Source organism: Lonchura striata, chromosome 3 (assembly GCF_046129695.1).
Source record: "Lonchura striata isolate bLonStr1 chromosome 3, bLonStr1.mat, whole genome shotgun sequence".
NCBI lineage: Eukaryota > Metazoa > Chordata > Aves > Passeriformes > Estrildidae > Lonchura > Lonchura striata.
In genome coordinates this window covers 24,095,799-24,121,542 of record NC_134605.1, presented here as the reverse complement: position 1 = coordinate 24,121,542, position 25,744 = coordinate 24,095,799, and the positions used below count along the sequence as shown (strand labels likewise).

Genomic DNA, 25,744 nt, shown 5'->3' with positions numbered 1-25,744 from the left:
CAGGAGGCTTTGCCCTCTTTCACAGACTCCTGTCTTGTCTAACCAAGACACTGGGACAAAAATTTTCTTTGCATTTTCGCTGCTCATAGCAGAGGGGCACGTGATGTATTGCCACTGTCAGGAAGCCAGATATACACAAGAATTGGATTTTAAAACTTACTGGGGTTTGTCTTCAAGTTTGAAATAATGTTATTGATTAATTTGTGCATTGAGACTAGAGACTTAAACTTACCAGCATTATCAGGTGAAGCAGAAAAGTAGTCCTACTTCCCATTCCACACAGGGACACTGAGAGCATGAAACTCTATTTCCTAAATTTCCAAGGTTCTACAGGCGTTGGCTGTTTGGGCTTTCAGCTTTCTGATTTCTTAATGGGACCACAGGGTTTCAAACAACAGATTCATAGTCTTTTAGGTGATGTGTAGAGAGACTGCAGCTGAAAAGTTCCTTTGGGAAGCATTACCACAACTCTGTTGAAACTGGGCTTTCACTCTGGGGGTTTAAAATGAGCCAAGAAGCTGAGGAGAGATTCTGTGTGTGGAGAGTACGGGGGAGCAGAGTCAGTAGGAACACAAATTGCAAGTACTTTGTGCCATTTGGAAAAGTCCCTTGGCAAGCTGGGATCTGCCCACCTCCCACTGCTCTGCAGTGGAAAATAACCCTCCTGCTTCTCTGGGGTATGATCTTCATCACAGGGCTGCACACTTAGCACCAATTGAATTTTTCTTACACTCTGAGTAATCTATGACAGCGTTCTTACATCAGTTTGGTTTGTGGGGTTTTCTGACTCCATGTGAGGAAAATTCTTGGATGTAAGTGAGCAAAATTCAGGGATTTAGTTAAGTCAATTCAGCCACTTGCTTATAGGCACTTCTGTGCATGATTCTTAATGGGATTGATTTCCTAATGGACTTCAACTGGAAGGGTAGAAGTCAAGTTTCTCTGACTGATCTGTATTTAATGGAGAGGTTTGGGTCAGTCATCTTCACCTGAACTCTAATATGCAGTGTGATATTTCAGCAGGTGAGATTTGAGACAAAAAATGCCATCAGTCTCTCCTCAGAAATATCAAAACCAGTTAATGAGAGAAGATCAGCTAGTTATAGAGGGGGGCCTTTCCCCCTGGCCTCACTCATTTGCTTCACAGGCAGAAGATTTATCCCAAGGTGGCAAAAAGCACTTCAAAAATGTGTAAAAAGGACTGGTTTTCTTGCTGTATGCTCAGAAGAGGATTGAGAAACCCTGGAAGGAGACAAGCCAGGTTTGCTGTGTTGTAAGAAATGCTTTGCTCCTGGGTTAGTGTGTTATGTACAAAGGGAGGTTAGTGGTTCTTACAGTGGCACAGCTGCCTGCAGTGAGCTGTCACACCAACCTTGTGATTCTGTGCCTCTCCCCAGTTCCCAGGTCTTATTTCTTACAAAAGAAGTGACAGGGCCATAATGTAACTTTAAGTAACTTCAAAGAGTATTTTCAAGGTTTTTTAATAACACAGTAGAACTTATTTAATGCTCCAGTTATAGAGGAGTTGCTATAATAAGAACTCTTCAAATGTGATTGTGCTCTGTGAAGTATCATCCCTTTTAAATCAGTGGTGTTATTATGGAAAAGGCTTGTTCATGCACCCAGTGCATTATTGAAAATTGCTTTTATAATTCAGGTTCCAAGTAAATCTACCAGGATGGGAGAAAATTATAATTGATTTCCTGATCAGAAACACCAGAAAGCAGTGCAGTTCAGCTTACCTGACTAGCTCTGTAGAGGCACATGGAATTACTTTAGTATGTAAACAAAATAGGGTTTGTTATCAAGTCTTCAGTAATGTCTCAGAAATTAGGAGCTTGGACAATGCTGTAGTGTCCTTTTTAGTGTGTCAATGTTCTTGACAGATTAAGTAATGTACAAAACCAGTTCAAATTTGGTTTTGCTTCCCAGAGTTTAGAAACCAGAGCTACCATGGTACAGGGAATGTGGGCAGCTTTTCACTGTCTCATGCCAGGGTGATGTTCCTGGATCTCAGAGCATTCTAAAAGCTGTTGCTTTTGGTTTAGATCAGAGTCCTCTTGGATCTGGCTTTGCTACCTTGTTCTGCACACAAGCACACAAAGCTTGCTGTGGTTCCTTTCTCCCACCTTGCTACATCCAGCATCGCAGGGCAGCCTGTGAGATCCTTTCCCAGCTCTGTTTGTCCAGAAGGATGAAAAGAAGATAAAAATATAATGTCTTGGAGAAAATCCCTGGCAGGAATTGAAAGGTTGTAGCCTTCCCAACAGCACTTGTCAGGGGAGTTCTGTTGTTTTTTTTCCTGCTTTATCTCATAGAAGAGAATGTTATATCTCTTTCCTTCAAGAAATGGAGAGGTCACAGTCCTGCCCTGGTTTCAGGAGGCATCACTGCTGACTGTGCCGAGGCTGGCTGTGGATCCAACTGTGCTGGAACGCTTGCAGTGGCTCTGGGGATGGACCCAATGCTTCTGCAGCCTCCCAGAGGCAGGTACAAAGGAGCTGCTGCCAAACAGAGCCTGGGACACTCTGGCAGAGCTTCCTTAAATGTCTTTTATCAGATGCCATCCCTGTTACATTTCCAATCATTTGATGAGACAGGCCAGAACAGTTTCATTTCACAATTTTATTTTGGCTGTCCTTCAGCTGCTTGTGATTTGTGGGGCTGTAATTTCTGAGGTTAAACTTTTTAAGTACCACATTGCTGTAATCAGCACTAAGTGCTGTGATCTGTTTTTTGGGTTTATCTGGAGAATGATAAGGAAAAAGACATTTCTCTCTTCCAGCTTCACTGGGCTAAGTGTTAATCTTCACTGGAAGCTCATGAATAAATAAATAAATGGGTTTTGATGGTGCTGTGAAGAGCACAGAAGATTATTGGAGCACTGATCCTAACTTGGAGGGCATTGTCATCAGTTAGTGCTGTGTAGTAGATGGGTGTTATCTGTTGGGAATTTTGTCAGCCAAGCTTATACACACCATTAAAATGTCAGGTTTTGTCAACAGCTGCCAGACAGTAGTCTGGAGGGGAAAAAAAAGTTATTTTATATAGGAGAGAAGCTGTGAAATTTTATAATTTCCATTATTCACAGAATTTAGCAAAAACTGACCTCTCATTACTTTTGGAATTCTTTCCCTGTTATGTGCAGAAATGCATCGTGAAATGCATCTATATGTAAGTATAGGGCCTGCTTCTCTGACTGGGAGCAGCACTGAGAAGTATTTGAGACACATTTCCCCCTCAAAAAAAGGGTTTAGAAACTCCAGTTTCTAAATGTTTTCTCTTCATTTGTATTTGTGCAAATTCTGGCTAGTGGGGGAGTTACTTTACAGAAGAGTTAGAAATAAAGGTATGGTCATGTTTGTTTAAAGATTATTGAAGATAGTTTAGTTTAATTACAAGGCAAATGTTCCTAATGTGCATTTCTGAAGATTTGTATTTTGGGGGTTGCAAATTTTATGTGGTGGAAAAATGTGTTTAGTAAAAAAGCTGTAATTGGTAAACTGGGTTGTCAAGTTGACATAGAATACACAAAAATCATAGCATTAACAGAGTTGGAAGAGACAGGATAAACTTTTTATTGTAACAAAGTATCACTTGATTGTATGTTTGGCTCCATCATTAGGATCTGACTGTTTCCCAAGATGTATTTAAATTGTTTACTCCGTTGCTAAAATGTCTTGTCACTTGATAGCTCTCAAGGTCAACATGACCTTTCCTATCAGGCCTAATCCTTTATTCATAGCCAAGCAGTCACAGATTGAATTATAAATGCTTTAAGCTCATTGGGTGAACATGAAAGTGAACAAAGGACTATTTGACTATTGAGGAGAAAAACTTCAATTATCATTGCACAAAAGAACTCTTTGTTTATGATACCATGGGGTTTTGCTGTCCTTGTTTATGTCTTTATTAAAAAGTTTTTGGTCACTTATGTTCCAGGTATTGCAATAAATGGCTCTTCAGGCTGATTATTAAGGCCTTCATTGATTTTGTAGGACCTGAATGAGTGACTTGCTCCTTCAGCTTCTCCAGCCACCAAAAGTGTTGGATCTGGTGTAACCTCAGCTTCCTTTGTTGCCACAGGATTCTGTAGGCTCTGAGGGATTCCATTCCCTGCAGAATGGCAAGAAGGAAAAGAAACCAGGGGAAAAAGGAAATTCACTGGGAGGAGCCCAAGAGCAGGACAGATTGTGTGGGTTGGGTGCAATCTGCTGCTCTGTCATGGTGTCTGCTGAGAAGGGATCAGCAGAATGAGCAGGCAGCAGGAAAAGAGAGAAATGAAGAGGGAGAGCTAAGTCAGAATGGAACAAGGTGCTTCTGGAAAAGTCTGAGATGTTTTAGAGTGGCCCAGAGGAAAACACATAAATGTTTTATTTTTACTATTATTACTTTGGACACAAAATACCTGAAAATGGGAGAACAGCTCCGTAACACACTGTCCCGCGATGCAGCAGGTCTGTTACAGGGGTTTATGCTTTTGTACCCACTCTGGCCACCTTTGTCAGTGTCAGGTTAGAAAACAGAGCTGATCTGCACAGGGACAGAGAAAAGGGAATAAGAATGTTCCTTTTCCTTGCCCAATTTACTGCCTTCAAACATTGCATTTTGAAAGCTGAGAAAATATAATTTAATAATTTTTGCTTTCCTGCACATTTCCCAAAACACTTGTTATTCTCTTGCAGCTGAAATAAGGTTGATCATGTGGAAAAGGGTAAAATAGAAGTGTTTTATTATAGCTTCTTCTTTTACTCACGGAGTAAAAAAACCACAGTGATAGCAACTGAAAGACTAACTTAAATTTATGTTTGTTCTTGGCCTGGCACTATTTACAGGAGAAGTTGTGATGTTCTCTTCTGAACATTCTGGTAACTATTACCATGAAGGATCATGGACCTCAATTAATATTTGCAAATTCCTGCTCGTAAGTAAAAATAGCCAGAAGTTATTACTGTCCTCGAAAAACAAGGTTATTGACGTCAATAAAATATGTAATAACATTATCCAGGAGAAATATAATGTCCCACAGGCAGAATGTCAGTGGTGTGAGAAGGAACGACAAGTGAACATCTATGTCTGTGTCTGTGTGTTAAAAGTTAAGCAGCCTCAGTGCATGTGCACACACAAATTTAATTGCTGTAATGATTTTTATGGCTTGAAACCATTTTGGTCTCAATGGCCAGATTGTCATGGTTAGGTGTCTGTAAATACACTGATTTCTCTGCAGTTTTAGAGAAAACCTGGGCTGCTTTTACACCCTTTCTGTTCAAGGACAGCCTTGGCAGCAGAGCTGCCCAGGGACTTCTCCAGTTCTCTGACACTGATACTGGAACTGATGGCATCAGGTAATCCCTCTGTACCAGACCCAGAGTTTTAACAGTTATATGAGGGCAAACATTCCCAAGTCCTGTGAGGAATTGATAAAATATGCTTTTAAAACAGGAGAGTGGAAGAGGGCTCCAAAGGTGGTATTTAAACACTACTGTTGAGATAGCTGAATTTGCAAGATGGTGGTTTAGACCTGTGTCTTTCTTGATGGGGTTGGTGACTTTTCTTTTTTTTCCCCATTTTTATTTTGCATTTTCAGTATGACTGGCATTGCTGTATTTTACATAACTTGAAGCATTTATTTTCATTTTATATTTGTTAAATTGTGACAGTTTATGTACCCTGAGAGCTTAAGTCCATCTTGTACATCACAAGAATTTCTTACATTACTTATCGGATCTGTTGGGATTTCATGGCACAGACTTTTACACTTGGCTAGTTCTCCTTTATTCTTTTTTTTTCTTTTTTTTTAGGGGAATAACTATAAGTGAATTGATGTTTAGTGCTAAGGAGTGCATAGCCTTTTCCTTTTTTCTTTTCCTTATTTTATTTCCATCATTGCCTGCATTTTAATGGCCATACATCTCACAAAGTAGATTTAAGCTCTTAATTCCAGCTGTTACACATATATGGAGCTGTACATTATATTGCCAGCCTGAAAATAGTCCTATACCTATTCAAGGTGCAGGACTATAAAATGCCCATCACTACAGTGGTAAATTGCAGGATCAGTCACACAGCTTTTTTCAGAATATCAAGTTGAAAAATAAGGAAAAGGACAACTGAGCCTCTAACATGCAGTCACTGATGGGAAGTTATCCCAGGGACACATTTTTTGGCTGAACCTCAAAGGATTTTTCTCCACACACCCCAAAACACATCACCTGTCTTGAGCGTCATCTCCATCCTGTCTTCTATGGCTGGAAGTGCCACAGCCACCTCAGCATCCCAAATTCATGACATCAGATCCTTTAAATATTTTTCTGCTTTACTGGACAAAATCCACAAAGAAAAGGAGACCCTGTCTGTGGCTATGGAGAAGATACAGCCACTGCCAAAATGTAGCAGGAAACAGAGAATTTGGTCATTCAGTTTGGTGTCATGGGAGCATCTTTAGCCTTGTGGCATGTGGTAGACCTGTAGCAAGAGATGTTTCAAAGAGGAATTATTGTTTCACTTCCCAGCACCACTTTCTTTCCTATTTAAAACCACATCACATGCAGCATTTTGTTGCTAGGTGCCTGCTTGGCCAAGTGCTGGTTTCCAAGCATGCTTTTATATTTAACTAACCCCTGCACAGCTTGTGAAGCATTTTGCCCCCATGAGTTCTAATTTTCCCTTTGCTGTTTTCTGCATTTTTGAGCGAGGAAAATGCCTTCTTTCTCTTCATAACTTTAATTGAGATAATATCTCCCAGCTAAATATAGGAGATTTACATCTCCTCCTTGGAACCAGAGAAATTGCATCCTGAAGTAGTCCATCAGAAAATGTTGTGAAAAAATAAATCAAATTAAGCATTATTCAATTTTAGCTCTGTAATTTTTAGTTTTGCATCACTTAAAGAACTTTAAAAACAAAAGTAGAGATATTGCAATTTGCTCTTGATTGATGCAAACAAGTTCCACAGAGATTCAAGGGAAAATAGAGGTAACACAGAGCACAAAAACCTGGGTTTCCAAGAGCAGAGGCCATTTTCTTTCCATTGATTTAAAATAAGCTGGAGTTGCATTGAAAGTTCCTTTAAGTTGTTTGATCAACCTCTCTCAGAGGGGTCTCCCTTCAGGGAGTTGTTAATCTGGGGCTGCCTCTGGCAGTGTTGGAGCAGGCGAGGAGATTCTGTGGGAGGGAAATGCCTATGGTTTGTTCACAGGGATGGGATGATTTGGGGAGGAATATCATATCTCCAGTTGCTTTGCTTCCTTGCTGTTTTTTTTTTTTTTCCTAATCATAGGAGAGTGATGTTGCCTGAATTACACATAAAGACATCCCATTTACTCTGAAACACCAGCAATTGAAAACCATAAACCCACCATCCTCACCTGCCAACTTTTCTTACAGAGGTTGAAGGAAAAGCAAAATTGAGTATAAAACGTTTGCATAACATTCTGAAGCTTCTGAAGTTGTTCTGTCAGCTCATGTGACATATTAACCAAAATTTTGTGAGTACTTCCAGGCCTTAGGGGCTGCCCTTGGAGTGCATCTGTAGCACTCAGTCGATCAGATTGTATTGCCAGGACAAAAAGGGTGATCAGAGCAGTCTCTTTATACCTGCTATTATACTAACAACAAGGCCATTTTATTGCTTTTCTGTAAAGGAAAGAATTACCAAAGAATTATTTGGAATTACCATGAAAAGTTGGTTTCATTTCCCCCAGCAGCAGCAATAAAATCAGGATGAAAAGTCAATTGCTTTCACTAAAGCAGCAGCAGTCTGAGTAAATAGTTTTGCTGAAATTCTACTAAAATAATTTCAAATAAACCCAGATATTTACTCTCTGGAGTTAGTTGTAGTGAGATTCTCATCTAGGGATAAAAAGTGGTGCTGGTTCTGCAGTGGGGGGGCAGTGAATCTGCCTGACTTGCAGGGTGATGTACTCTGGAAATCCTCACAGTTATAAATACTGCAGGCAGCTAATTTTTATTAATTTCTGTGATTTGTAGCTGATGTTGGAACAGAAACTGCCCTTTCCTCGCTCTGGTCCAGACCAGATCAAGCTGTAGTAGCTGCAGAATTAAATGTGAGCCCGTGTTTAAATGGAATTTACCTTTGCTTCCGTCTCCCCTGCTTTTGGGTACAGCTGGTCTTATTACAGCTCTTTCTGTGGTGTTTAGGGAGATATATTGATTTAAAGTAGCTCAAAATGTTCTGAGACCAGCTTCTTGCATTTGTCATTGAAAGTTCATACTCGCTCTCCATCCCCTATGATAATATTTTTTAAACTTTGACTCTTTCTGATTATGAAGTTACAAGATATGCTGGTGATTATTAAAGGATGTAGCTCACTGACATTTACATACTGCTCTGGGAGAGAAATCGGCTAAATCGAATATATATTGCAATTATTGTGGTCCTTTTGTTCTTATTTTCTCTTTTTTTTTTCCCTCTTCTTTTTTCTTTTTTTCTTTTCATCTTTGTTTTCCTCTTCTTTTCCCCAACCTTTCCCCCTCCTTTACCCTCCTCTTCCCCCCTTTTTTCCCTGCTTTTCCCCTTCCTTTTCCATCCTCTTCTTTTTCCTTTCCTTTTCTCTCCTTTTTTTCTTCTTTTTCTCTCATTTTCCCTTCTCCTTTTTCTTCCTATTCCCTTGCTTTTTTCTTCTTTTTTTTTCTCTTCATTTTCGTTTTACTCTTCACTCTTGTTGCTATTATATTTTTAGGTAAGCCCATGCCTCTGTTCCACTTCACTTGTTTACAATCAGAAATTGTGTATGCATGGAATCAAAAATGAAACCTGGGCCTCACTGATGGCAACAGCAGCATTTTGTTGGCATAAACAGGATTGGGATTTTGCCTCACAGGCCACTCCTTGCCATTTTATTTGACCAGCCACTATCAGAGGAATGTTTTAGGACTTTATCAGCTAAGCCAAAATCTGTGTGAAACACACATTAAACATGAATGAGAAATTAAGGGAGAAAGCTGCTTTTTAAAATGCATCAGTTTTTATAGCTTGAATACATTTTCTTTATGGAGACACTAGTCAAGCCTTGAGCTCTCTGACCAGTGTTGCCATCTGGAAGTTTTTTGAGGCTGGGAATATTTGGAGAGTCTGGATTTAGCCAGGAGGCTCCTGGTCCTGCTCCAAAGCTTGGGGTGCTTGTGCATCTCCACAGCCATGGTGGGGCTGGTCTCAGCTGTGGGCTTTCAGTCACTGGAGACTGGACAAAGGCCACTTTTGCAAAAGACATTCAGAGATTCTTGCCTGTAATTTCTTCTGGAAGTCTGCAACGTGTCTTGGAACGCCGAGGCATCCAAGCCTGTAGCCTTTGTTCATGCCAGAGCCCTGTTCTTTCTAAGGTTAAAACAGTGTTTTTGGAAAGTGAGATAAAGCCTTTCATGGGTCTGCACATCAGCTGGGAAACTGGAGCCAAGTCCCTCGGCAATATAGACATGAAGCTGGACTCAGCCAAGCTCCCTTTTACGAGGAGAACGTTTGGCTGATTCCTCTGTGCTTCCCAAGGCCGGAGCTACCGAGATTAACTCACATTCTGGTTCCGTGCCTTGGCGCTTGCGCGACTCCTGTTCATGGATGGAAACCCTCGACTGGGAAGGGCAAGGCCTGGGATAACCTGGGCAAAAGTGGATTGCTGGCTTCATTCCAGAGCTCTCAGGGCACACTCAGGCACATCCTGGTTCACTATGCACCCTGGATATAGGCATCTTTCACTGCATTTAAGCTATTTCTAGGAAAGGCTACTGGAGTTTAGGTATTAAGGAGAACAAATGGAAATTTAGAGAGAATTGTGCCTCAGGGAATTGCTTCACCTGATCCTGACTGTAGCCTTCCAAATACCTGGAGCAGGCATACCTGAAGAAGAATTTTTTTTTTTTTTTTAAAGGAACAAAACTGGAATTTTCTTACTTTTCCCTCATTGCTTTGTGTGTTCCCTCAGGGCTTTTCTGGTTTCCCTTTGGGAGCTTCATAGCAGTTTTTTGGGTCAAGCAGTGCAGCACTACTGTACAGGCAAACCTTGCAAGAAGGCACCTGAGCCCGTGTTAGCTTGGCAAAAGTGCATCTAAACCTTAATTTCTCAGGTACCTACTGCATTACTACAGAAATACTGCAGGATTTTTCCAACTTGCATCACTCTTCCTTATTTAAACTGGAGAGAGTTTGGGGGTGAGAGTAACAATGATAGGAAAGATTCATCACCATTGGTTACAGCAGTACATTGGTACAGCATTAGAATTTCATTTCCCGTATTTCCCAAGACTCAGCTCTTCCTGAAGTTTATACCTGTACTAACTATTTGGAATGTATTAGGAAGAATGGAATGTTACATTTTAGGCTGCACAGGCACAGCAAAGAGAGAGCATCATTTGTTGCCATAAAGCAGCACTCAGTTTTAAATCACTGTAAGAACTGTTTTCACTTGTGAAGTAAAGCCAAGATTATTTTCAGACTCTTATTTATATTCTGATTGTGCCTGCTGCAGGCAGCAGATATAAAAACTGCTCATGTCCACTCTGCTTTAAAAGCACCACGTTTGAAACATCCCAGTTAAACTGACACTGTGATGTGTGGTTCGGCATGGGGCTTCACCCTCAAATCATGAGTATAAAACTTCCTATTGTATGAGATGCTTATGAGGCTTTTGTGTCTGTCTGCAAATAGAGAAAAACAGAACACACAACTTGATGTTTCAGGGGATGAAGGTGTCCTTCTAGTGGTAATGGGAAAAGAATGTTTGTGGTGTCTATGTGTAGGCAGACAAACACATCTCAAAGCTTATTAGAGATAATGTCCATGCCTGATTCATATGCATGGTTCTATCTCTTTGTCTTATTTCAGTTCTCTTGCTCACAATTTGTTTCCACAATCCTTTTAGTGATAACCCCAAATTGCAGATCTCATAGGGTCACTGTTGAGTATGTTGCTGCACATTTTCTTGGGGAAGAGTCAAAGCAGTGCTCAGATAATTTGCCTGCAGTGCTGTCTATAATGTGGGAGCTGTTACAGGCTTTGAAGGATTTCAGTGAGACTTGATCTGGTCAGCCCATAAGGAAGCAGAAGCCCCATCTACAGCAGCACTAATACAGGGCTGAGCTTTCAGCTCTCTTCAGAAGGCAGATTCTGCTGAATCTGTTCCACAGCTTCTTGCACAGTTTTCAATCCAATAAGGCTCAGACATTTCCCTAAAAATACTCCGTATGCAGAAGTGGGGTTTGGTTGGGTGGGGGAGAGCTCAGCATGCACGTCCAGCAAGTTTGTTTAGTATTAATTATGCTTTAGTCTTTTAAGTTAGATGGACATAACACTTGCTACAAGAATAGTCATTAAAAAATCATGCACTGTGTTTTTAAGCCAAATGCTGCTGTGTTCACAGCATGCTTCCTTCTTTCTCCCCGAGATGTTAAGCCATTAAAAGAGTCCAAGATGTGTTTTCTTGTATTCCTTTAGAATTTTTAATGCTTTTCTGTGTATGCCATCGTGTCACTGCAGGCACGTAGCCTGTTGCAAGATGACACCTGAAAAGTGTATTAGTATTTCTTATTTGGCCAGAAGGATTTCTGTCAAAAGGGCCCCAGCACTGTTACATGCCTGGAGAGCTGTCCTCTACTGCTCCAGATGCACTCATGACTCCACAGCTGCTTAAAGAGCACATGGAGAGTTAGAGAGATTTGGGTGGCCCTGAAAAGCTGCTGAGATGCAAACTCAAACCAGAGTCATACACGTGGCTGCGTTCATTATTATGTCTGCCTGATGTACCATGGTCTTAATCTGCAGGAGGAGGAGTTTGAGAGGATTGGGAAAGCAGGGTGCAAGGAGAAATGATATGAGGGGAAGGACAGTGACTCTGGCAACTGTTTGACTGTAGCCTCCTCAGTGAGGTGGTGATGATGTACTCCAGCTCAGAACCCGCAGAGAGAATGCTGAGCACCTGGGATGAGGCATCAAACAACACAAAATAATGCAAAAGGCAATAGATGAGCACCGCATTCAGCTTGGTTTTCTTCCAAGCTTGTGCCCCAGCAAAACAAGATGTCATTTTTCTGTTTTCTCTTGGTCCCTTTTCTGTGCATGGTGTGTCTTCAGCAGAAAAACTGCTGTCACAGTGACACACTAACCCAGTTTAGCCTCAGGTCCTTTTTCTGTGGGGTGGGGGAAAGGACAGACTGTATGTGCTTGTGACAGTACTTTGTGATATAAGGGACTAGGTCTGAGTCTCTGTGCATGCAATCCTTGCTGAGAGAGGTGTCCTTAAAAATGTTAAATATATGGAACAGGAATTTGTTAATCACAGATCTGAATTTTCTGGCATTCCTGTAAGGTTTTGCAGGCTTTTTATTGTCTCCTGAAAGTCTTGTGCACAGTTATTTGGTCATTGTACACCCCACAGTGGGTTATTTTTGTCCAGTGTAAAGAAATTCCTGTGTTTCTAACAGATGACACCTGGGTGAAGACTCGTCTAGACACTCCTTAAAATCTTGTCTGTAGGAAATAGGTTTTCAGCTTGAAGTAAAATCTCAGTGGAGACCAGGCTGCTTGTAGACTGAGTACATATTGGCCACTCAAAACAAGCTGTCCTATTCAGTGGAAGAGATTTAACGTGTGAAAACCAGAAACTTTCCCATCTCCACCAGGCTTTGATCCTGTATCAATCATCATGTATTAGCCATGTAGATTGCTCCTTTAATTGCAGGTATTTATTCTGGTTTGCCTTTGTTCATTATTTACTCTAGAAATAAATTTGGTATTTTATTTGTTCCTTTGTTTGTGTAATTTAAACATGGGAAACTGTCTGAGAGGAAATCTGTTAATATTCAAAAATGAATTCCTCAGAAGAGTAGGAAAGGCAGAACTAAGGCTGGCTGTGATATCCAGGCACATAGGAGAGGTGGGAGGAGATGGACAGTATATGTTCTACCCCTTGCCTTGCCAGTTTGAATCCTTTTAAACTGTTCAACAGGAATGGGATCCTCAAGAAACAGCACTGCTAAAATTACCTGCACCTCGTTAGTAAGTGCAGACTCCATCTTGCAAAGCTCTGGCTTTGCTGCAAAAGATGTTCACAGAAAGAGCTGGAAGGTGAACCTCAGCAAAGTAGGCCAAGTCTGAAATTCCAAGCCTTAGCTGACAGCTAGAGTGGCTCTGAAATGGTGGCACTGATGGTGTGTGTTCAAAAGGGCCCCCACACATGGTAAATTTGAGTTCAGATTTGCTTGGGAAGGAGAAAATTGTGCTCAGGAGAGCTCGGGCAACTTCTCTACAGCATGGCACCTTCCTCCCCTCATGGTTCCCATTACGCCTCCTCACTCTGACAGACAAAACCTTTGTTGACATTCAGGCTCACAAAATCTCCCACTCCTTTTAAAAATAGAAGATTGTTACCTCGAGAAAGCCAAGTCTGTTAGAGCAGCAGCACAAGATACCTGTGAAGGCCCTGGTCTCATGCTTGGGTGCAGCTTCTTCCTCAGTTCGCCCTGACACTCCATAGGGAATCAGTGTACCTTTATCAGACATTCCTGGCAGAAGATCGATCCCCTGAAGGCTGTAGCATTTTTAGAGAGGCACAAATGAATCCCTGAACTGACAACCCCTTCCGCAGTTTAGTATATGGCTTTCAGGAAGAGAAAAAATTGGCCATAAAGGAAAGGATCTTTCATGTCCATCCAATTTCCTGATCCAGATCCCTCAGAAAGGTGTCAAAGCAATTGTCTAACAAGACAATGCCTAACAAATGTCTAAAAAATAATTCTATCCCATGTTTTTTGTATGTCAACTTGCACATATATATGCACATATATGTGTGAGTTTTAACTGTTTTTTAATCCACCATGGCACTTGCTTGACTATCGAGAAATCATGCAAGCTTTATATGATTGTATTTGGGCCATTCCTCCTCCTTCTCCTCATATTCTTTCTGGATTTCCTTGTTCTTTCACTCCATGATTCCTTTTTCCCTAGGTGTGTTTCTGTGGGAGCAGTGGAAGGACATGTAGCACGAGTTGTCAGCGAGCTGCCAGGTTGTTTGTTCTGTTTCCTTCAGGTTGTGCTGTGGGTTGTTTTCATGTTTGGCTCAGTCATGCCAATAAACATTTGCAGGTCACAATAGTGTTTATTCAGAAAAGATGCCAAACGTCTCAGACTTAGAACATGAATAAATTCAAGGTCAGTGTTCTTGTGCTGAGACACTGCTTTCAAATTCCTATGAATTATTCTGGATTTTTTTCTACTTCAGTTGGCTTCAAATATCTCTTTGAACATACCTATTCATCAGCATCAAATCAAAAGCTTGGCAGCTATTTCTTGATTAAATAATTATTCCCAAACTAATAAACATCACAGCAGGGTTTAATTAATATATGTCAGTCATATGGCTTTTTCTTCTCTGTCATTTTTTTTCCTTCCTAAAAATACCAGGTTCTGAAATTAGTATCTGCAGAATAAAGGTGTGGGCTTTTTTTCTGCAGTGAGCCATGGGAAAGACAATTAAGAAGTCTGTTGATTGCATCTACTTCTCTTTCTGTTTAGGCATGGATATCTCATGTTTGAAAGCTTCCTGCTAGCAAAGCTGCAAAAATCTCACTGGAAACCCTCCTTGCCCCTGTAGGACTGTTGCTATTGTAATAAAAACAACTCTGCTACTGGAAGATTTTTATGAAAAATCTTCCGCTAACAACTTAGTTTTATTAACCACCTTGCAGACCAGAACATGTGGAGACATTGAGGCAGTGTTGGGGATAAAACTTTATAATTTAGAAATATTAGACCCCAGAGTGCTGCCCAGGACTCTGTGTTTTGTAGTTATACATTTGAAGCGTCGGAGCAGCTATGAACATGCTGCCTAAGGATGTCAAGTGTGATAGAGAGACACTGATATCTCTGACCCTAGATGAGATGGCAATTAAGAAACATAATTGCTTGGTTTTGTATTTAGTTCTTCTTTTGGTGTTGTTGGTAATGAATCTCTCTACATGCATAAGCTTTGAATTAACTTTAGCTACTGAGTGGAAAGTGTGTTTTAATGTAAACAACCAGACAAAACTCCTTAAATTAGTCTAAGAAAATAAATCAGCCTTTTAAATTAATGGGTTCAGTGTAGTTTTCCTACTTAACAACCTGGTAGTTTCAGCATGTTCTTCATCTTCACACTTCCCAGAGACTTATTGGGCAATATATAAAAATCAGGCTTTAAAATGAGCAAGCAGGCACAGTCCCTCAAGTGGATCTCACTGCCTGACCTTGATGAAATGAATATTTCTAATGTGCTGAAGGGATGGATAATTATTACCATATTTTGCAAGAAGCACACTCTGCTTTGAAGGTGGCAGAATCTTTTCCTGGGGACTTTGTAGGATTAGACTTTCTACATGAGCAAAATTTCTTCCTTTAAGGAATGCATTTCCAGATAGAGCGATACTCGGTTTGCACGTATGGAGATGCATTATGACTGCAAACAGCCATGAGATAAAATGAAAAGTGATGTTATTCATCACCTCATCAACAACTGCATCCATACAGATTATGGAACAACCTCATCTTTTATTTGGACTGTGTCACATTTGCTGCCTTCAACAAGGCAGGGGCCCCGGTGAAACACTGCCTGAGCTGATTAATTTATTTTCAATTTACAGGAAGACTTCCGTGCCTGTAAGTATTTTTAGGTACGTGCATAGCTTTGCACTGAAGTAATGCCTTTGAAGGGAGTTGGAGAAAGTATTAGTTCATTTTGTCCAGAAAAAGTACTCATAAAGCTTTTGGAGTTTAATCTGATTGTATGGCTTCTTTGGTTGCTGAGTCCTGCTTGCACTGCTTCATTTGTTTCACTGGTTTAACAAGTCTAATCTTTGAAGGAGGAGAATATTGTTTGGCATTCTGTGTATACTTCACTGTATATAAATTATCTGGTTTGATATTTGCTGGTTTTGTAGTAATTGGGTACTTAGTAAATGTTCAGAAAACATTTATTTTCTTTTCGCAAGGAAAGTTATCCCAGGATTTTAAGAAGACTGAGTTTCCTATCTCCTGTTGAATATGCATGTTCAAGTGTGCTGGATGGTTGACTGATGTGTTTTTAAATGAATACATATGCTTTATGACAATTAGACAAAATTTGAAGAAAAGTTTGTCAAACAAGGGCAGTGAGAAAATCCCTGTATTTGTGGCAAGAGTTTTATGTCAACCTTGGCAATGTGCTGAAATGCCAGAACATCCAGGCTGCAGTGGTGTGTGCCTTGGTTTGGGGAGAGACCTTGGTGCCTTCTCCTGTGGAGGGGGGATTTCTGAGCAGCTCTGGAGCAGCCCAGCTCCTGGGAATGCATTCCCTGCCTCCAGTGTCCCTCGTGGGTTTAGGGAGTCAGTGGTCAGGACAACCCCGTCGGGCTGTGCTGCAAGTTCCACTGGGGAGACCTTTGTGATGTATCAGAGGGGGGTTTTACCTGCAGGGCCACGAAGGAGAGACTAGGCCTGAACTGACAGCTGGGGATCCTCAGCACCTCTGCAGCTGTAACTCACAGATGGGAAGCCTGGAATGAGGAGTGAGTGCAGACACAAGGGAATGCTGCTCAGGCCACAGGAGTGGAGCATTCAGCTCCTTGTACCCCCCAGCCCCAGGGAGGGGCTGCAGCTCCTGCACTGGGTGTGCATTGCCAGGCAGGGCTGCAGATGGAGTATGAATGAGCTGCTTCTCAGGAGGCAACATTGGAAGAATCTGAGGTCTTATTTAACCCAAATCCTTCCTCCCAGGAGAGGATAAACTCCACCCTGCTGAATGCAGCATTGTTCTCCTCATGGCTGAGCTTTATGGGAACGCCCACAGGACAGCTAGGCTAAGCTGAGGGCTGGGGGACATCTGTAAGCCTATTGTTCCTGGTCTGAATTCCCTGATAAAATGTCTCTCTCGGGTTTGGCATACACAATTCTCAGCACCATTTCGCTGGCAGAGGATGGGCTGGATTTCCCAAGCTCTGGAAGCTCTTTGCAGTTTGATCCTTGGATGATTTTTACAAGCCGACAGAAATGTTTGCAGTGGCAGAGAGGCACAGGATCTAACAGCACACCTTGTCTCCCAGTATTGTAGCTCTTGACTTGCTGATCAAATGAGTTTACCTGGGTCCAAGTTTGGACATTGTTCTGCACTTGCCCTGCAGTGGTGTGGGAGAGTCTGTTTTCAGTACCAGCCACTGCTGCTCAGCCTGGTTCTCAGGAAAATGTGTGGCACTGGCTTTCTTTTTTGCTATAACCATTTTACTACATAAATATGGACAAAATTCTCCAGAGTGCAGTGTGTTAAAGCAGCGTAAAACCCATTGACTCCCTCTCTTCAGAAAGTATAAAAAAGGAGACAGTTCTGCAAGCAGAGCACTTTTCCCAGAGTAGAAATAGATGAAATGCGAGGGACCTACACTGCAGAGTGTTTTGGACAGCCTTTAATGACCAGCAGTCATTCTTGTGCTAATCTGTCCCTCTTTAGGAATATTTCCAGCTACTCTTGAATTGCGCAAATTCATTTTATTTTGTTCCCTCAGCCGCAGGTGAGAGCTCTCAGGGCTGGGAGGCAGCAGAAATGAATATTCCACTGGGAAGGGAGACAGATGTGTGATCACTGCATCAAATTAAGGAGGGCTGGGGAAAAACGTGTCATTTATCAAATACCATTAACTTTGCAAGTACTTTCAGCTTCACAGATGAATCTGGACATTTTCATTACATAGTAGACAATGAATTGGGTCGGCTGCATAATATGAAACATTTGGGAATGCTTTAAAACATTATCTGACAAAAGTTTTTCCAAAAAAAATCCAAAAAACAATCAAACCAAAACAGATCCAAAGAGCATTTGTGTGAGCCATTCTTCATTGAAACAAATAACATTTGTCTCTGTTCAGAGCCAGAGGAGAGGCACTTTATTTTGTCTTTGCTGATGGGGGGATTGTCTGCTTTTCCCTGCTTACAACTCTGCAGGAAAATGATGTATTTTCTTTCAAAACTGGCATTTTTGCAATAGGTTTTCAAAAGAATTAGTTGGTGAGCTTTTCCTTCTCACAGCCACACTGTGAGTAAAATATGAAAGGGCTGCTTTTTTATATCATTTCTAGGCACTGTTTTATTGAGCATGTAAATTTTAGCATTCAGCATTTTTTGATAGTATTTTATTATCACAAAACTCACAGATTGTTATCTGGGAATAAAATAATAGATATAAATTTCAGGTTTAAAAAATCCTATGGCAGTATTTGGCAAATCATAATAATGGCACAGTTTGCATTCTCTGCAGTTCGTACATTGAAGTATTAATGTGCACCTGCAATTTTTATTCTAAAAAAATGATTGTGAAGACAAGATTGCTACACCTCATTTATACAGGTGCCTGTGGCAGTGACTGGATGTGGTTAAATGTCCCTGCTGGGAACATGAACATCAAGAACTCACTTTATATTCAGCTGTGAAGCGTGGCTTTTCTTAATTTTAATGTTTGATGGCACAGACTGAAATAGATGCCTTATGTAATGCTAAAATAGGAGAGAAAGTTGAAGCAAAGTTGAGAATCCAGCCACCCCCACAATGTAGGTGTCTACGAGTCTGGGGTTGCATCTGAATCAGATGATCAGAGCCTGAAGTTTTCCAAAACATCTGAAGTTCCAGTAGCAAAATTAAATGCAGACACATAAAGGGACTAAGCCGACCATACGAGGGAGATGTGACCCTGGAAACTCTATTCCAGTTTTTGCCCAATTTAGAGCTTGGAGAGTAGGTCTGTGGAGGTATTTCTGTGGTGAAGGGAGGACATGCTTACAGACATCCCAATGGGCACCTGTGGGCAGATACAGACTTTTGTCAAGTCACCAAAAGCCCTTTTAGAAAATGTTTATTATTTATTTTATAATTTAGGAAGAAACCTCTGTATATGAAGCCTGTACCTGATCTGAATTTCACTGCATGAGCCTATCTCAATTTACAAGAACAATAGCAAAGTGTGATAAATAAAAGTATCTGATAAAAAGGTGGTTACAAAAAGCAAGGATTCATTCTTGTGGCTGGGTCTTGCTTGAGGTATGGTTTCGTTTTCTCCAAGTTTCTCTTCTTCTGTCTCTTAATTGATATCCCACTATTATTAATTTATAGAAGTGCAAATGTTACATAGCATAAAGATGTTTCACTGAGAAGATTAATTAAGTACAAAGGCAGCCAATTAATAGCATTGACTACAAGTCCACAGAGCAAGAGCTGCTTTTGTGTAGGATTAAATTGCAGCACCATATCCAAAGTGAGACACAGGGATGCAAAGCCTCATCCAAGTGCAGAGACATCTTCAGAGCAGAGCTGGACACCGCTGCTGCTGGGAGAAAATGCACAAGAGGAAACTCAGGAAGGCAGATCTGTCTTGGAAAAAGAGAAACCACATTGCTTTGGTGTTGCATTTCATCTGCTTTTGGCTGCAGCCACAATTTTCTACATAAAAGTAAAATTCTATGAAATGTTACTGTGGCTGCCTGACTGATGAAGTGGTGCAATTCCCTGCCTTGGAGCCATTCCCACTCTGCTCTCCTGGAAGCAGTAGCTACCTCCTCCTGCTCCCTGATGTCTAATCCTGAGCATTTCGTTAAGCCAGACTTTCAGGTCTTGATCTCCAGGCTCTGTGGGCAGAGGTTGCACAGCTGGCAGTCAGTGCTCTGGGCTCAGTTTAGCACCTGACAAAAATTAGGCTCAAGTTTTACTGCTGCTCCTGCTGGAGAAGGTCTTGCCTCTGTCCTCAGCTCGTTTAAAACATGCTACTTGCTCCATACTGTTCAAGTGGATGCAAGGGTGGAATGTTGTACCTGTAGTGGAGCTGAATTGTCTCCCACTGAAATTTTCATACAGGGCTGCAGAGCAGTTCCTCCTGAGCTTGACTTCTAGATCATCAGTGGGGTTTTACTTGTTGATAAACTTCAGGATTGCTTGATATTTGAGCTTTTCATATGACTAAATACTGAAAAATACTTTACACATTGCTCTGCATCACAATTACACTTCATTAATATAATCTTGTATACCAGAACAAGTGGAGGTAGAACAAATAATTTAAAATAATTTGACTATGCAGAAACTTCATTAGGAGTACAATCTCATTTTCAGTGTTACAAAACAATTCAGTGTCATTAGTATATTGTTGTTTTCATATACTTGTGAACTTCCATCAAATATTTATATTGGCTTAATTTGGAGCTGACATTCAGAAGACTGTGCTGATTTACAGCGATGAACCCAGGTAAATAATTCCAATCTGGCTGCATTGAAATTCATTTTTGTAATTAAGTTACTGCTTTCACTGAGAATTTTGCTTCAAGTTTCAGTGTGAATTCCAGCCTTCTTTTGCTGTCGCTTCCCTTTCCTAGGAAAAGCGTGGAAGGTACTGTTGCCATGTCTGTATCCAGCACCAACTGTTACGCTGTAATTTTTATTTCTCTGAGCAGCTCTGGGGGTGCCTTCAAGCCCTGCAGATACATTTTACAAAACAAAAGCAAATAATTTTCATCAGAATGCACCCCAATAGATGCACAGTGCCCTCCAGAGCCTGTCTGCCAGCTTGAAGTGGTAACAGCTTGTGTAGAAAGCCACACTTGTTAGGCTTTTAAATACTCACCTCACTTCAGTTTCGAAAGACAGTTGACAGATTGGATGTTTGCTCCTTGAGCAACTCCTGGTTGGACCCCAATAGCAAAAGCCTTTCTGTAGCCAGGTCAGTGGGACACAGGTCTCCATCTTCATGTCCTTGTTTTCAGCATCCATCCTACTGCTGCGGGCCCAGGGCTGGAGCTGCTGCCTCAGCACAACCCTGCTTTGAGGGACTCCAAAATTCAGTGGTTTGTTGATGTGCCTGTTAGTTGTGAAACATCCCTCTGGTTTACCAGCCCCCTCAGGGACCTCTGTTGCTTATCATCCCTGATCCCACTTCTCTTCCAGTCTAAAGTAATCTCTGTCAAGCGAAGCCACAAATTACTTGTCAGATCAATGGCTGGATTCCCCCTACTCTGCCTTGGGCTTTCAGGAAGAAAGGATATCACTTACCCTGGGTGGATTATCAGAGTGGATTATTGTGGGTTCTGCCACCAAGAATAAGGAGAATCTGATCTGGCAGCTGCAGGTCAATACACACTTTATATCGAGCTGTGGGGAATGAAATCAGCTGCTAAAAGACACACTGGAGCTTGGGAGGCAAACAGGAGTCTGCAGAGCATCTGAGATTCCAAGCTCTGTACTTTTATAGGCATTTATAATCAGTTGCACATATTGAGGCTTTCTCAGACTTGGGGAAGTAGGTGCTCAGGATATTCAATTTATTAAGTTGGAGTTTACTGAATTTCCTCCAAATTCCTTTGGTGATGTAATGTCACTGCTGTGCTGATCGCATGCAGCTGGCTGTGTATGGGGTCGTGTGTGCAGCAGGGAATAAATGCTGCAACTTGGTTTGCCTGTATTACCCTAAGATCTTGGTCTGAAAGGATCAATACTGTGAAAGCTGTGTTGCTGTTGTTGACTTGAATTGCTGAAGCATAGATTTGTTGTCCCTGCGGCAGAATTTCTGTGCAATATCTCTCTGTATTTATTGCTACGAAGAAAGACTCTTAAGTTACAGGTTATTAATTTTGTCTTGGGCACTTGCTGCAGGATGGAACTGGAATTTAGCAGAGTCTTGTCTTTGAAGTGTCATAAATGTATTTCTGCTACGTTTTATTAACCTTTCTCTGTAGTTAAAAAAGTAATGGCAGTGAGAACTGAGTGTGAGGTTGGTTCAGGTAATTCACCTTTCTGACACAGCTTTTTCATGGTTCTGGTTGGACTTGAGTTTAATTGTAGATATTTGTAGGATCCTTTCTACCCTTTCCTGGCTTTTATTTACAAAGGCTCAAGGATGAACTTGTCAGAGCTGTTTGGTTTGTCCTGCTTGTACTTCTGTGCTTGCTTCTCTTCATGCCACACATGTTTTGGATTTCTCAAAGCCTTTTCCCTGAAAAGAAATAAATTCCACTAACTTTCTTCATGCTGTCAGTTTTTCAGGATTTCTTATGGGTCTCAAACTTCTTGATAGCTGCTAAGCCAGTGTGTTTATTTTATAGCATTTTGGACTGACATTACCACTCTTCACAGGTTGTAGGAGCTGCTACAGCCTATTTGGGCTTAAAATTGCTTCAACTTACACCAAATATTGGTATTGATGGTTGTTACTGCCTCAATTTAAATCAGACAATATCTCTTTAAGGTCTGTTTGATTTCTCTTCCAGTCTAAAGAAGTTCCTGTTCTCAGTCATAAATTCAAATTGAATTTTTTTTTTCCCAAATAAAAGCATAATACACATTTTGGAAGGAATTCAGGGGTTTAAAGATCTTCCAATTTTCAGTGCCAGTTCTTTTTGTAATATTACAAGTTACACCTCTCAGTGAGGATCTTCCAAAGCCCTAATGCTTTAACTAGGCACTTTTATTCCCTGTCAAGCAGCCTTTCAGTAGTTCTGCATGCAGAGCACTTCCACAACTGAGCCCTTATTTCCTTGCTGTCTGTGAGTTGCATAATATTGCAAAAATGCTATTCTATTTCAGTACTAATATACTGCTTGAGAGGAAAATCCTTCTGTTTGCAGAAAGCAGTAATAATGTATTTTTATATTTTTTTTTATATATAAAACCTTTTATTTTTAACTTTTTGTCCTTGCACTCAGCTGTCACTTCTTGGGGAGCTTATTGTTTTGTGACATGGGGGCAACTGCATCTGAATTGGGATTTATTCAGTGGGAGGGAAGGGAGGCAGAACAGATCATGAACCACTGCAAAAATAAACTAACCTTATTCTCTCTGTGTGGGAAACCAGTTTCTGGGAAAAATGTCCTTTTTGAGGAGGTCTTCCAGAGAGCTGTGCTCGCTGTGTGCCCACATCCATGGCTTTGGGAGCCTGGTAAATGGCTGGAGCAGCAACAGCCTGGAGAGAGTTCTGACAGCAGGGCCAGGCCCAGAATGGAAAGTCCACTCCCTGCTAGTGCTTCTGCTTTACAAATGAAACCTTTTATTTGTAGGAACAAATCTGGGATGATTTCCTTCAACCACCCTCATGAAAAGCTGCTGAGAACTTGCTTTCAGCTCTGTGATACAGAGCCTTAATCCCTGCAGCCCAGCTCTGAGGCTCTCCCTGTCCTGGCATTTGGTTTGCCTATTGAAAAAGAATTTCCCTCTTCAGTCTGTGTGCTGAGGCACAACTGTCACACTGCTTCAGCAGCAAAGTTTACAGAAATAATGTTCTAACATTTTTATTGCTGTTATATTGCTTTAAAGTACCTGATTCATGACCAGTGGACAGTTTTATTGCATTCTGTGAGCTTCGTGTCTCACACAGAATACTTTTATTATTTAATGGATATTGTTGATTTCGGGGAAGCACCTCCCTTTGGATATTGTCCTACTAAAAGAGAACAATCTCTTAAAAAGCCACAAGGGTCTTAACTCTTGACCTTTAGGACTTGATGACTGTGGGCACGGGAGCACCCAGGGGCTTGAGCCTCTTGGCAGTGCCATGCCAGGAAAATTTCAGCTCCAGTCCCAAAGTGTGGGAGGCTTCAGGGAGCTCAAAAGTGACTGTGAGACACCCAGAAGGTTGTTAGCTTTTTGAGCCTTTATCACCTCAGCTTTAGGGGTGGAGTCTAAGGGCACAAATAATGGGTTTTTGGTAGTTCCAGATGTTTTCAGTGCTCCTGTGTGTATCTCCACCAGGCTGGAGCATCTCCACAATGAAGTGACAGGCAAACTGTTGGAAAATGGTGAGCTGTGAAGTGATCCAAGACCAGGGATTGGGCAGATGTTACATGGGTCATCTCTGATTATTTTTCCCCTGTATTGTCATTTTACTTACCTAAAACCTGGACCAGACAGGTTGTGTCTCTTGGTACAGCTCTAGCAGCAGCCATCTCCCTCTGGAAGTGCATTTAGACTACGAGTTTGGGCAAAATGCCAAGCTTTTACTTTTGGGAAAGTGTGCTGAGATGAAGCCCCACATTGGATTTTGTGATGGATTTCCATGCAATGTCCCAGTTACTATTCCCTTGCTCTTTGGTTCTTCACAACCAAATATAAAGTCAGGCAACTCCATTACTCTGTCTTTTTGTAGGCAGACTAGACCTTTCCTTCTCCAATCTCCCCACAAGGCTCACGTCTTCACAGAAAAGGGAAATGTCATCTTAAATTTCATGGAAAGTTTCTTCAAGTCTATTCAAGTCTGCAGTTTCCAGGCAGGGCTGGATGGAAGAGGTGTCTCTCCATGGTGCTGTAGTAGTGACACAGCACTGGGTGCAGTGAAAATAAATGTTTCTGCTGCCTGCTATGAGCAAGTGTTAGTGTTTAATCCAGGTGGCGCTTTCTCTCTGGAGCTGCTTCACATTGAGCTTTGGAGGGAATTTGCTGTAGATATGTGAGAGCAAAATTATGTGGGCCCAATGGGAGATGTCTTTTACATCTAGCCCTCTACCTCTGTTAGTTTGTATTGAAACATTGTAATTATCAAGGGGCTTTTTTACCTGCTGGGAAACAGCCTAAGTAGAGGTCATCCCCTGTGTGTTTGTGCTATTTACAATATACCTTGTTAGACCATGTTAGCATTTAAACAAATTAATTTAGTGCAGGCAGCTCCTGTAATTGCAGAGGAGCAGCCCCAGTGCTGCTGCTTGTCATACCTGCGGATCAAGACGCTGAGAAATTATCTCCCCACACCTTTTCTCTGGCAGCTTTAATGAGCTGGGATTTTACAGCCTGGGCTGAGCTCACTGGGCTCACAATTAGTAAAGCCAACAGAGTGAACAAACAGCTTGGAAATCTGGTGAAGCAATAAGTGTGAAGCCCTTCATGTGTGGGGAACATGATGCTGCTGCTAAATCCAGGGACAAAGCCTCCTCAGGAGGCGACTTCCACAGCCAGGTAAAATGCCAGTGTGTTTGACTGTGTCCTGCAGCCAAAACCTGAACTGAGTTATAAAGTTGGAATGAAGTGGGTTTATGACCTTAGAAAAAGGAGAAATTAAATCATTCCAGTCAGAATTAGGACTGGTGTCAGGATGGTCAAATAGATCTACCACATACAATTTAAAGTAATTTCTTAAAAATGGCTTATTAAGGGGATATTTGGGGGAGCAGAAATTGCATTTCATGAGGAAGTGAAATGATCATCCAGGGACAGAGGCAGTGTGTAGGGAGTTGCAGATTATCTCCAGGGTTCCTGAATGGATTGGACATGGATTAGACCTGAATACTTTACAGATGCCTCTGGCTGAGAATCTGCCTGATGTATCCAGCGTGGTTTGATAGGAAAGGACTGAAATCGCTAAGAAGAAAGGAAAATAACTGCAGGCTAATAGTGAATCTGATTTTGTTTTTAACACTGAAGCCTCTTCTGGTCTAGATCAGTGTCAGGCTATATCAGGAGCTTTTGTGATTCAAGCAAGATGAGATTCTTTGATCATGGATGTCCTTGTCATTTAAAATGTGATTAATGCAACCATGGATTAGGATGTGATTGTGCACTAAGAGTATTGCATGACTTTTAAAAATAAACAAAGCCACTAAAGACATTCTGAATTAATAAAAACTTCCAAAGTGGATATTTCAAATTTAAATTTGTTTTTGCTCAGATCAAAAACTTCCAGATATATAATTGGAAAAAAAAATTCACTATTGTTTATTTTTTTCCTTCTCCAGGAAGTTCCTAGCCATGAACTGTGGGTTATGGCATCCAGGA

At 41.2% G+C, this 25,744-nt stretch overlaps 1 protein-coding gene across 2 annotated transcripts in view; it reads left to right on the top strand.

The window, feature by feature from the left end:
- PLCB1 (phospholipase C beta 1) overlaps positions 1-25,744 on the top strand; it is a 342,949-nt gene that overhangs the window by 163,473 nt on the left and 153,732 nt on the right. The window lies entirely within an intron of this gene.